The following is a 14,360-nucleotide window of genomic DNA, read 5'->3' as shown; positions in this document are numbered from 1 at the left end:
TTTGACGCATACGAAAAGTCTGACGAAAGGATACTGGCCTCACCCATATCCTAGACTCGGCTGGACGTATTGATGTAGTATTCTGCTGAACCGAATCGGACACGAAGTCACCTGAGCTGGAATCCGGGGATGTGAGCGGACAGGCTAACGGGACGAGTAACGGGGTGGTATGGAAATATAAACCGAAAAGAGCACAGATTGCAGGATTGCTGTTAGGAACGGAATAAATAAATCTACATACGGAATAAGCAACAAAGCCGTGTTCTCCTGGGAAATTGGATCAGTACCGATAGTTGGAGGTGTCTCCCCTTGAAACTAAGAAGGGAACAGTTAGGTTTAGTGAGTGGCACACTTAATGCCTCGCTGATTCATACGTACAAGGGATTAGGCGAATCAGTATATAGTTGGAAAATTAAATACAGAACCCGGGAGGGCAAGGGAACATAATGGGAACTTATAACAGTAAGCCTGTTAATCGCCGCACAGGGGGATCAAAATCATTAATGCTGGAAGAATTATTTTCGGAGGATCAACAGACGCCCCGTAAAATTGGGTCTCCTAGAAAATTTATAGAAAAGAAGACAGGTTTAGATTTATCCTATTATTTTTTTCCCCTCCTCAGAACCAACCTCAGACACCTCTATTATCCCCTCCTCTATCCCCCATTCCGACTGCCCCCCCCTGCACTACAACTAGCAGAAGTTTCCCCTGATGATTCCCCAGGCACAGATCACTATGACCCCTCAACCCATCGTGATGACCCACCCTGTACTAGACAAACCCCCGTCTCCAAATGCACTCGAAGTCAAACCTCCACTCACAAACCAGCTCCAACTTTTTTCTCTTCTGATCCTTCACCTTCACTTACTTGCCCTTTAATAGAAGTTCCCAATCCCCATTATAACCCTGCCCATCCAGCTGGACCCCAAAATCCCACAACAGTTATGATAAATCGGAATTGGGACATCCAAGAACTAAAAGATGTCGTGAATGCACTTCCAGATCCAAAGGAAGTAGGAGGACTAAAATTTGTTGAACAACTTGATCAGTTAGATAGCATGTATAAGCCTAATGCTGCTGAATGGACCCAGGTACTTCGTCGAAAGCTTGGGACCACATGGGCCACTGTTGGCAGGGGTGTCCGCAATGACGTTCCATGGGTATGGAACCCAGCTTTAACTCGAGGACAGGGGATAGGTGGAGAAGGCGAATTTAACCCACAATGGGAGGCGTTGAGACAAAATATTGCAGAAAAATATAAAAAAGAAACGGACTGGTCCCTTATTTCTGCTGCAAAACAAAAGAGAGATGAAACGGTTGATGAATGGGCACATAGGATTCAAGACCTTATGGCTAATCACTCGGGCTTGGGAAATGCTGATGACCGCACCCGAGCTGCAGTTCCACCTTTTGTTTCCGGTTTGCGCCTTGATATACAAAACAAGGTCCGCACTTCCTGTATTGAGTGGGAAAGTTCCACGTTTGATGAAGTCAAACGACATGCTGAACATGCCGAATCGGACTCTCATGCCAAATTATTGGCAGCACAGATGAACTATTATACCAGGAATACTCCTGACCAAGGTCGAGGATATGGCTTTAGAGGAAGGGGACGAGGACGAGGAAGAGGACGAGGTGGTTTTAGAGCTCCTCCTGTTGACCACACTAAGAATCCTTTTATTCCCTCTCCCTTAAATTCCAATGCTAATTCCTTCTCTTGCTACGCCTGTGGTGAAACTGGACATTTTCGTCGGGAGTGCCCTCACAGACAGCAACAGCCCCCACCTCCCCTTATTCCACCTGTTTTTTCTGACACCCCTGACTAACAATACTGGCCATAGGAAAACGCTGGGACCTCCAGCCACTCTTTTCAACTACCTTTGCTCACCCATAATTCAGAGACTGATCCTTTACTGACATTGTTCGTTGATGGCACTGAGACTGTTTTCTTAATCGATACTGGTGCCACTCGCTCGCTGGCAAAGGTCCCTACCTCGAACGAAACTGTTACTGTGCTTACTGCTTCTGGACAACCTCACCTTCTTCAAGTATCAAAACCTCTTCAAGTCCAGTCATGTCCTGGCGCACATACCTTGTTCAACCCCCAAGTTGTTGTGTCAAATTACCCCTTACCCCAAACCCTCTTTTGCAGCATGAGATATTTCCCCACACACCATTCTCCTCAAAGCCCTACATTTTTTTCCCCTTGTCTTTTTCCCAATTTACAGGCCCCTGACATTTTACACTGTACTGCCCAATACTTTCCTATAGAAGTAGACACCACCTGGCTAGAATCTTTCCTTACTTCTGGTACTTGCCCCGAAACCCTTCACATCTACTGTGTTTTTATTTCATCCACAAAGGCAGCTGCTTCTGTTCATTTTACATGCTCACAGCACATATATTATCTTGGCAAAATAGTGCCTCATATTTTTCCTTAGCTAAATCACACACTGTTAAGTGGGAGAAAATAGGACCATGGGTGGAAAAATGCCTTGAAAGAACAGACTGGTTACAAGTTACTCCAGGTATTTTTGATACTCCTGACCATTTAATAACTAAAGTAGTGTTTCAAAGGATAGCCCACTGTGAGCCTCTGGTGATCCACCCGAAATCCTCCTTCCGCCCGCACCGTGCCCAATATCCTTTGTCTCCCGAAGCAGAGGCTGGCATCTCCGCCGTACATCCCGATCTCGTCAAACGCGGTACCGCCGATGGACATGGACCGTCATGCCTCAGGGATACAGAGAAGCCCTTTGTGTTTCTGGTTAAGCTCTTGCCCAAAATTTAGAAGGCGTCTGGCCGGAAGTAGTACATTGATACAGTATGTAGATGGAAATAATATGTAGCGCTACGGAAGAAAATTGTACAATAGATACTCAGAAATTGTTGCTGTTTCTGGGGGAAAATGGCCATAAAGTTTCTAAAGTTAAGCTGCAGCTAATCAAAACAACTGTAAAATATCTAGGTCATGACATTATGTATGGAACAAGAGCTCTCTCTAGCGATCGCATTACAGCCATCCAAAATCTTCCTAGACCGGTCACAAAACAACAGGTTATGTCTGTTTTAGGTATTCTGGGCTACTACAGACAGTGGGTTCTAAATTTTACTGAAAGAGCACAGCCGTTGCAACGACTGGCTGAGAAGGCTCTCTGTGTACCTCAAAGCTACTCTTTTATCTGCGCCCGCGCTAGGTTTGCCTGATCATTCTCGTCCATTCACTTTGTTTGTGGACGAAAAGCAGGGATTTATGAATGCAGTACTGACGCAACAACATGGAGATAAACAAAGACCGGTGGCTTATTTTTTCTAAAAAAAAAAAAACTGGATCCAGTGGCCGCAGCACTTCCTCCGTGTCTTCGTGCTGTGGCTGCAACAACAGAAGCTGTATTAGCAAGCACGGATGTAGTTCTCATGAGCCCCCTAACAGTTAAAGTGCCTCACGCTGTACATTCTATCCTAGTACAAGCCAAAACTTCACATCTCAACTAGTTACGCAGTGGTCCAAGGGGACCGCCTGCTGGAAGCAAATCGAATTTCATCAAGCTTAAGTGCACAAGCAGCTGAACTCGTAGCACTCACTCGAGCATGTCAGCTGTCCGAAGGGAAGATCGTAACAATTTATACAGATTCCAGGTATGCTTTTGGAGTCTGCCATGATCATGGAGCATTATGGAAACTAGGGGATTTAAGACCAGTACTGGCAAACCCATCCAACATCAGAAATTGATCGAATCCCTTTTAGAAGCTATAACCAAACCATCGAAGCTAGCGATTGTTAAATGTCAAGCTCACACAGGAAAACAGGATCCTGTTAGCAAAGAAAATGAATTAGCTGACCACTTTGCTAAAGAGGCTGCATATAATAACACACCAATTTCTTTATTCCAACAGAGAAATGACCAGGACCCTGATAATCAAATTATTTCTTTACAGAGTGCAGCCACGGATATCGAAAGGAGAAAATGGTCCAAAGAAGGGTCCCTCTCTGATGGAGTCTGGACTCATAAACACACTAACAAACCTTTTCTCCCAAAAGCCTCTTTCCCAGGAATGGCAAATATCGCCCATGGCCTCGATCACGCAGGAAGAGATGCCATGGTTTGAGATGTTGATAAACATTGGAAGCTGTAGGTTTCTTTACATATGCAGAGCAATTTTGCAGATGCTGTGCAATATGTCAAAAGTTTAATGTGGGAAAAGGTACCCAGGTAAGTCCCGCCGTTACCCCTAATCCAATGGGTCCGTTTGAACACCTCCAAATGGATTTCATTGAACTAACCCCGTCTAAAGGGTACCGATATTGTCTTGTGATTGTCGATGTGTTCTCCCGATGAATAGAGGTTTTCCCTTCAAAACACAGCGATGCCAAAACAGTAGCTAAAGCACTAATTAAAGAGATTATTCCAAGATGGGGTATCCCTCAAAAGTTACAAACAGATAATGGCACTCATTTTGTGAACTCCATTATAAATAATTAACCACCTGGCTATTGTGAATACCATCCCCAAAGCGGAGGCATCGTAGAACGATGCAATGGCACTTTAAAAGCTAAACTCGCAAAAAAATTTGTGAACAAACTAATTTATCATGGCCGGATGCACTACCCTTAGCTTTAATGGGACTAAGGGGACGGACACACCGACAACTGGGACTATCGCCGTTTGAGATTCTGACCGGACGTCCCATGCCCGTTGGCATGGTTGTAATGTGAATTTGCATACTGTGGACAATGATCTTCTCTCTAGTCTTGCAGGTTTGCGAACCTCGTTGAAGGAAATCCACCAGCAGGTTAATCAAGCCTGGAGGACCAGTCCCCTTTCCAAGGATTTACCAATTCCTTTGGGCACCTGGATCCTGGTTCGAGATACTCGGAGGAAACACTGGCATCAGCCTAGGTGGAGAGGATCATTCCAAATTCTTCTATCCACACCACACGCCGTGAAAGTTGAAGGACTGCCTGCCTGGATTCACGCCTCACATTGCAAGAGATGGCACCCTTGATTGCTGTGCTACTATGCTTTTCTTTTCCCTTGTCTACTGCCCTGGTCACCTTGACTTTCCCGTTAGGAATTACCACATCAGTGCAGTTTGATTTCTGCTCTATTATCAACTGTGGGACTGGTCGACAAGCCCAGTGGACCGGATCTGACAAATACGTGTGTATGAGGGGAAGTGACTGCGACAACTGGCAATGGGTTTTTGCTAACACTGGAACTGAGGACTGGGGTTATCAACCTTTTGAGGCCCAAAAATACAGTTTGAAAAATCGGTTTTCTATCATAAAAAGGACATGCCTCTCATGAATGTGCTGACAACCATTGTAACCCCTTGATCACTACTTTGAAGAACCCCTCTTTACTTCTATCCTTACCTCCCTCTCACTCCCCATATTATTCCACACCTCCTTTTTGTTACTTGCAGAAAAGGGAGGTGTCTGTGCTATGTTTGGTGATGCTTGTTGTAACTCGTGCATTGGCAGGCCTCACTGCTCTCTCTAAAGAACTTTCCACTAATTCTGGCATTACAAATCCCTGGGATCAGTGGTTTGCATCCTCCTTCGGATCCTGGGGACAATGGATAAGATCTGTTTTCATTTCTTTGGTTGTGGCAATTTGCCTCCTCCTCCTGGTTGGTTGTTGTATTATCCCTTTGTTTCGCTATATAATATCTAAGTACTTTACCGCCTCTATGGAAAGGGCATATATGCTACATGAGGAGCGCATGTCTCGTATAGCTTCTTCCATTTTCTCTCCCCCTTCCCCTTCATCAACCATTTCAAGATAGAATTATATTGCCCACATCATTTTGTTCAAAAAGGGAGGAGTGTGAAAACATAAAAAGATGTAATTGAACAAAATGTATGTGTGTACAGAAAATAGGACAGAATGATGAAACTTGTTTGTGTTTTGCGTACGTGACAAAAAGCATGTATACTTTCTGGAAGTTTTCTTTTGATGATGTGTGTGACAAGAAAATATACCTTTAGGGTAATGACTTTACAAAATTGGAAAAGTACAATGAGTCAGGACGCTATTTTTTGCTTACGTGGTCAACGATCAGGAGATTAGAAAGGTATAAAAGAACAAGGACATCTGCGCTCGAGGCAGATGAAGCGCGGTGTCCTAGGACTGTGTTTCTCTGACATTTTACCCTTGCCTGGTATGTATTAATAAAAGGTTTTGACTAATTTTAATTTTCTTCTCTGTCTTCAGTCATAAAAAGTGTCCACACTTGTTTTCAGAGTTTTATGTGCAGTTTAATGATGTGTGAGCGTTTTGATAAAGGCGAACTCCAGAAGCGTACTTGTGCATGTAAATAGAGGTTTTTAAGAAAGCAGGTGTCTGTCTTAACCGAGTTATTCACCTTACCCCAGCACTCAGTGTCTTCTGAGGCAGACCAATTGCTAGCTTTCATGCTAACCTGAATCTGCACGACCTTGCAATAAAGATCTTTGATTGAGATCACTGTTTATTACACTTCTAATTGCATTTGATCTGAATCAGAATTGGTATAGTAGAATGGACTCATGCAACACACAAAAGTTAGACTAAAGATATGGTGTACAAATGTTAAGAATCCACGGCACAGCCCACTGTAAGTGCATTGTGATCTTCTCTGCCTGGCACCCAAGGAAACAGAAGAACCTTTTGCTTAGAGCTAAAGTAGGGGGTCATTTTGTAAAATGTAATCATTTTCATGAAATTGCCACCAATTTGTGATTCAGATAAAGCACACCATCCTCAAAATGTACTTGTGATTCTGTTGACCTTTTATTTACAAAAATATTAAAGATGAAAGGACTCACTTCTGTCAACGTGCATGTGTATAAAACAGATGGTTGTCTCAAGATTTTCACCTACAATCCTAAGGGAATCTTAAAGATCTGAGCCCAAGGGGGCCCTCAAGCTTCCACTTTCCTCACTAAGGGCATGCCATCACATTTATAACATACAGGGATCATGTGGTGCTCTTGCCCAGCTTAGATGGGCAGAAATTTCCCTCTATAAACCTGGCCTAAACCCTAAAGTGGAAAATGTAGCCCCAGCATTCCCACGTGCTGCCACCTATAGGCTCAGAAATCTTTTTGCTTCTTGACCTGCACTGTACAGACTCACTGTTTAAATGCAGAGAAAGACAGCCCCCCACTGCCCCCACCATATGCCTGAGCAGCTGTTCACTTCTGTCAGCTCCTGTTGAGTCTAACAGACTGTGCGCTGGTGTCATGGTAGATCTTTTTATGGTGTCTTCATAGGCAAATTTTATTTCAGAACACCTCCAGTCATGTTGTCCTCTGGCAGCCCCTGACTACCCACATTGCTGTCTCTAGGGCACCCCAGCTGTGTGTAATGCTGCTGTCGTCCATCCACTTGGCGATCCCTTGACAGCCAGACACTCCCCCACAACTGGTGTTTGAGTTGAAGGATAGATGCAATTTACAATAAAAACCAACTTAATGATTATTGTGAATTGAACATACTGTACACGGACAGATCCCATAGTGCAGCAGACCTGATCCTGCCAAAGTGCACTTACCGGTGGAGTGGAAGGATACAAAAAAAAAGTTACTGCAGCACTAAAGGTTCCCAAGAGCACAGAGACCTCCAAAATTCCTAAGTGGAAGAAGTCTGGAGCAGCCAGAACTCTTTCTAGGGCAGGCTGCCTGGAAAAAATGGAGCAATTGGTGGTAAGAGAGGTGATCAAGGACCTGATGTGTAACAAGTGAAGAGTACTTTCTGAAGGCACTGTAAACGGTTTTGCTCTCAGTAAAACTGAATTTGACACCCTGGGTCAAGACAATAGAAATGTCAGCACTGTGCAATTCATGGTTGGCCAAGCTTATTGACACTTCTGACCTTCCAGTACGATTCTTTGTATTTTTGCTTTTTACATACTGATGACAATTTATTGTTTTGGTGCTGATGAATTGATTGACTTCCTAGTAACACATTTTGGGCCCTTGTTCTGACATCATTTTATCTCCTGATCCCTTTATTCCATCAGTCTGCCTCTTTTGAAATCTGGGCAGAACAGTACAGCTACCGCCATCTCCAGGAGGACAAGTAGCTAAGGGAGCAGCATTGCCCTGCCACATAGAAGTATGTGCTATATTAATAAAACACATTATTATTATTATTATTAAACTTATTAGCTGTGGTCTCTGAATGGAAGGAGAAACAGAGACCCTGAGACTCGGAGAGTAAGTTCTTTATTGGTGTGAATTTATGCTGGTCTTGTGCTTACATCATACACTTCTTGGGCCGTTGGGAGTCGTGGTGCATTTGAAGAGCTCAGTTCCAAAATCAGCTAAGTACAAAAGATACATTTTGGAGATAAATAGGAAAATCTGGGTCCGTAAGCAGATTTTGAAACTAAATCCCTAAAACTATAGCGCTGCACTGTTGCAATTAGCAGGTTTTGAAGCTCAAACATATTTTCGGCGCATGACCAACAGCATGAAAAGTCACAATCAAGTATTCACTAAATTTTACCAAAAGGTGTAATTAGCAGATTTTGGAACTCACATCTTCATTTACAGTCAGGTTCATAAGTATTTAGACAGTGACACAATTTTCATAATTTTGGCTCTGTACGCCACCATACTGGATTTGAAATGAAGCGATCATTATGTGATTGAAGTGTAGACTTTGAGCTTTAATTCAAGGGGTTTAACAAAAATATGGTATGAATTGTTTAGAAAAGACAGACATTTTTTTTTTCACATGGTCCTCCACATTCAAGCACTCAAAAGTTTATGGACAACTGACTAGCAAGTTGTTCTGTAACCAGATGTGATCAGGTCCCTCATTATTTCATTAACTATTGAGCAGGTAGAAGGTCTGGAATTTATTATGGAGAAGAGAAGAAATGGATTATGATCCGATGAATGCCACATCATTTGCTATTCATTGATAGTTTGTAAAAAAAATGACTGTTGAGCTCCTGAAAATAGGGGGACCGTGTATAAAAATGTCATTCTTAAATGGCTCATACAATATGTTTGTTAAAGCCCTTGAAATAAAGGTGAAAGTCAACACTTCAATCACATCTTGATTGCTTTGTTTCAGATCCATTGTGTTGGTGTACGGGACCAAAATTATGAAAACTGTGTCACTGTCTAACTACTTATGGAACTGACTGTACCTCTTACTCAGTGTTTTCCCTTTAACCTCCAAACAGGACAAACTTGTTTTTTTAATAAGTCTTTCCTAAGATCTTACTTATAGTATTTACCACAGTTCAATAGTGACAATAGGGCCACCCTAGGACCCTAACCACAATAAAGCTGCATGCTATGTATTTGGAAACACATGGCCTTTAGCAGGCAGTTATTGTCTTTCAAACAGCTGCCATTTATACAAATAAAATGTTGAAACTCTTGGCCCGGGGCGGCACGGTGGCGCAGTGGGTAGCGCTGCTGCCTCGCAGTTGGGAGATCTGGGGACCTGGGTTCGCTTCCCGGGTCCTCCCTATGTGGAGTTTGCATGTTCTCCCCGTGTCTGCGTGGGTTTCCTCCGGCACTCCGGTTTCCTCCCACAGTCCAAAGACATGCAGGTTAGGTGGATTGGCGATTCTAAATTGGCCTTAGTGTGTGCTTGGTTTGTGTGTGTCCTGCGGTGGGTTGGCACCCTGCCCGGGATTGGTTCCTGCCTTGTGCCCTGTGTTGGCTGGGATTGGCTCCAGCAGACCCCCGTGACCCTGTGTTCGGATTCAGCGGGTTGGAAAATGGATGGATTGAACTCTTGGCCCACCTGTCTGTATGCTTCAAGTTCGGACCAAACACCATCTGCACACTGTGTCATTGGACAAGCGCGTTTCCTTCCATTTGTCACCAGGCAGTTACTGTCTTCTGTAAGGCACTGGCTATGCACACACTGCCATTTACTCCTTTTTGGCTCAAAATGTTGAAAAGGAAGAAAATTTTCTCCAGCGAATTAATTTATTACTTGTGGTCGGTATAAGTTAATCAATTTAAAAAAAATAACTACTGTTAAACTAGTCTGTATTATGTGTTAATATGCAAGCTACAGACAATGTAAGCACTTGGGTCTTCAGAAATCATTACCTCACCTGCCAGCTGACACAGAAACCAATACATTCTCTCTCGGTCCTAACATTTTATAAGCGAGACCCTCTGAGTAAGAACCGTCTAGGGGCTGGAGATCATGCCAGGAATAAGAAGCCTACAAACCACTGAAGGAGAAGAGACCAAACTCCTTGTTTTTAAAATCTTAACGCCCATTACATGACCCGTCTGTAATTAAAACCGATATAAGTTCCTGTGTTTTTTACACAGTGTGCCAAGTCACTGAGGTGGGCACAAGAGAAATCTCTCAAAGCTCCTGAGCGACACAATGCAGGTGCTGCTCAGGTGTGCTTTCCATTGGGGACCATTGTGTGGTCTGCCTACCCCACAGGCGACTGACTACTTCTTGTTTTACAGGCCTCGAGTACGCCACACTCTTGCTGGATGGCAGCAAAAAAAAAAAGCAAACGTGACCTCCTGCAGTGAAATCCTGAAAGGGATCATGGGGATGTGAGAAGGCAGGCAACGGCAGCGCGGACAACACACTTGATGTTAGCTCCAGAGGTCAAACTACACCATGAGCATATGCAAGATATTGTGTCAAGTTTTTTTAGCGTCTAAATCCTTATGGTGTGCTTATGTTTCATTTTCCCTATACCAAACAAATACCTGAAGGGATTTTGTAAGCTGCAATATGACAACATTATGAATTATAGACTCTGAAAGAAGAAAAACCCCAGTGTTTTTGACTTGGGGCAGCAAGCATCTGGTATTTTAGTCGGAATATTCACGGTGGCTCGCACTGCTGTATTAGAGCCCTGGGGTCCTGGAATCAAATCTTTGTGTGGAGTCCCATTTTAGTTTATCTTTATTCGTTTAAATTGGCCCAGTGTGAGTGAGTGTGCCCTGTGATGGACTGGCACCACTGCCATGTTTCAGACTGGTCCTTGCAGGCAATCTCCCGCTCCCTTTGATCTTGAGCTTCTCGATGCAGACAGAAAACGTAGCTGTACAATGGGGGTACTTGTGTATTTACTGTTGAGAGGAAACTCAGGAATCAAATTACGACATTGTTCTGAAAGACGAATAAAAGTCACCAAGGCAAGGATTAATTAAACGGGCAAGGGAACTCCTTGGTAGTGCTGCCTAATTTGTGCTATCCATGCAGGTCTGATTTACAGACTGAAAACTGACGATTCAACTCATAGGGGGTAGCAGAGCAGAAAATATGTCATGCCAGCCTTCTTCTGTGCAGCCTCAAAAGGGTGCCACTCATGGACCAACATCATGAATTTGTATTTAGCCTACCATCCTGGGCACAGGACTTGCTGTTAGCATCCCCTACTAGAAAAACCACTTAGCCTCAACTGTAGAGAGCGATGTTTTCCACGAAAGGCGCTAGACTAAATGTGCATTTCTTTCTGATCCCACAGAACAGCAACAGCCCCTTTTATTACGGATTCCAGCAGCTTATGCCTATGAAGCCGGACTTGCCGTGCCTAAGGATTACTAGAGAACTATAGGCAGGATTTTGAGATCTGCATTAGTCGCGGTCATCTGTCACAGAAATCAAAGCTATGGCCCAAATGTGACACTTTCTTGTGAACTGAATGACGCCAGCAGAGACAATGCTGGAGAGAGGAAAAGAAAGCAACAGAGAAAGTCTTTCATACAACCGTTGAGTACTAGGGTGTTGTACCGTGTTAGCCATTATGAATGTTGAGAAAAGTCAAGCAAAATGACACCTTTTATTGGCTAACTAATAAGATTACAATATGCAAGCTTTCGAGGCAACTCAGGCCCCTTCTTCAGGAATATCATGATTACTTCTTGCCTGAAGAAGTGTTGCCTCGAAAGCTTGCATATTGTAATCTTATTAGTTAGCCAATAAAAGGTGTCATTTTGCTTGACTTTTCTCTACATACAGTACAACCATTGAGAAAGTAAAAGTTAAACAGGCCTGTTAAAAACTTTGAGGAGAGTGGCGATAAGATGAACTTGTACTCTACAGCCATCACTCCACTGATAGACTGAGAAGAGCGTTCCTCCCCCAAACTATGCGACTCTTCAGTTCCACCCAGGGGGGTAAGCATTAACATTATACAAAGATATTGTCTGTTTATTACCTGCATTATTATCAATCTTTAATTTAATATTGTTTTTTGTATCAGTAAGGTGCTGCTGGAGTATGTGAACTTCCCCTTGGGATTAATAAAGTATCTATCTAAAAGCCCAGAGAGACCTGAGAAGAGTGAGAGTTAATTCACCTTGATTTTATACAGCACCCTTGAGTGTATCCCAAAGCACTTATGTAATAGTAATTTCATAAAGCAACCAATTAAAAGGTGAAGATCCATCCTATTATGGTGGTCTTGTGGCCATTTCTCCCAGCACTGGGGGTTGCCGGGACATTCCAGGCAGTTGCTTTCATCCTTTGTAGTTGTTTCTATGGACAAATCCATTTAATTTGTGTTGTTTTGTGCTCTTCAGATGTTTGTTTAAACTGAGTAAAATGATTCATTTGACTTAAGAGGGTGAAAGGAATGCACAAAGAAAGAAAGACAGAAACTGCCTGCTGCCTTCTGCTGTGCAAACTGAAAAGCTCAAGGCCAGCCTCCATTCAGCTCAACAAAGAAAAACAAGGCCACTGGGATGAATAGGAGGAGAGCTCGGGGTGCAGGGTGCGTCATCACTTGTTACCAAAGACCTTGAAACCTTCACTAAACGAAGAATGAGTAGCGTGGGCCCTTCAGAGCGAGAACTGACCTGTGGCCCACTAGCAATCCAGTAGTCCTTGCCATGTATGGCCCCCCCTCACAATGAGGAAATCACAGCAGGCCTTCTGCCTTAAAGAATCAATCAGAAAGCCAGCGGTTGCACGCACAGCACGTGTGACCTTGAGTGCTTTCAAGCACACCTCAACCTCAGTGGCAGCTTTTTTATTTTTTTTTATTATTTTCCTCTCTTCATCGCCTGTAGAGCAAAAAGCGCTGGAGTGTGACGGGAGCCATCAGGGTGTAAATCCACAGTAGGAGAGGTCCTGCATATAATAAGAGTGGGCACTCAGTGCCCACTAGGGTGCCCTAGCCTGGATGGAAAGGCAGGAAGATGCAATGTTTTTCTATAATGCTGGGGGCATAATAAGAACATATGAAATCTGACAAATTAAAGGACACCATTCAGCCCATCAAGCCTGTTTGTTTAGCTAATAGCTAAGCTGTCCCAGTATCTCCTGCAGATTTTTTCTAAAAGAGTGTCAAAGTTTCTCCTTCAACTACATGTCTCGGTAGTTTGTTCCAGAGTCCCACAAATCTTTGAGTAAAGAACTGCTTCCTGGCTTCAGTCTTAAATGCACTTCTCCTTAATTTCCACTGATGTCCTCAAGTACGTGATTCACCCTTAAGGTGAAAGAATCCTGCTGGATCAACTTTATGAACACCTTTGAGGATCTGAATGTAATCAACCTGTAACAATGTAATGGTCCACAGAATGGCCAAACTATTCCAAATGCCATAGCTGCTTTAGTGTTGTTACTCTCAGCACACCACTCAGAGTATTTTAACCCATTGTATCTGAGTGTGGAATCAGAGCTGTACAGCAGCTGATCAGAAAGCTCTATGGCGGATTGTGTAAAGAGCACAGAGAATTATCAAGATACAGCATATAGCCCTGGAGGACATTTACAGCACATGATGCCTCAGCCGTGCGCACAGTCTATTTGAACTTCTTCCATTCAGCAAATGCTTCAGAGTCTTTCCTGTACTGACCTCGCAGTTCAAAAACAGTTTCATCCCAAGAGCTATAAAACACACTCAATCAGTCCATCAAGTGCTCCTGGTAGAACTGTTTGTACTTAGAATTGCAATTACCTCCCTGTAAACTTGCACTACAGTTGTAATATTGCACAACATGAGCCACTTTATGAACCATTTGCACTATCTGCACTATATATACATGTACATTGTACGTACGCTTTCATATTGTATATTTTTCATTGTTTTTTTATCATGTTATTATTATTATTATTTTATCATTTTTACAGGAAAATAAGTTTATGGAGGATTTGCAAATTGTATCTCATTGTACCATACGGTAACAAAAGAAGCATTCAATTCAATTCAATAGAAGAGAGCACATATTTACAGATGACAATGACTCACTTCTAAGTCAATTTAGATTTCCAAGAGCTATCCTCTTGGAGCTCTTGATATCATTTTTAAGATGAAATGCATTAAAGTATATATATTACATTATACAGTGTCACACATGTGCAATTAGGAGACAGCCTATGGGTCCAATTCAGGGTGTGAAAACACCGGGAAAAGGGGTA

This window comes from Erpetoichthys calabaricus, chromosome 2 (assembly GCF_900747795.2).
Source record: "Erpetoichthys calabaricus chromosome 2, fErpCal1.3, whole genome shotgun sequence".
Lineage (NCBI taxonomy): Eukaryota > Metazoa > Chordata > Cladistia > Polypteriformes > Polypteridae > Erpetoichthys > Erpetoichthys calabaricus.
Note: the sequence above shows the minus strand (reverse complement) of the source record.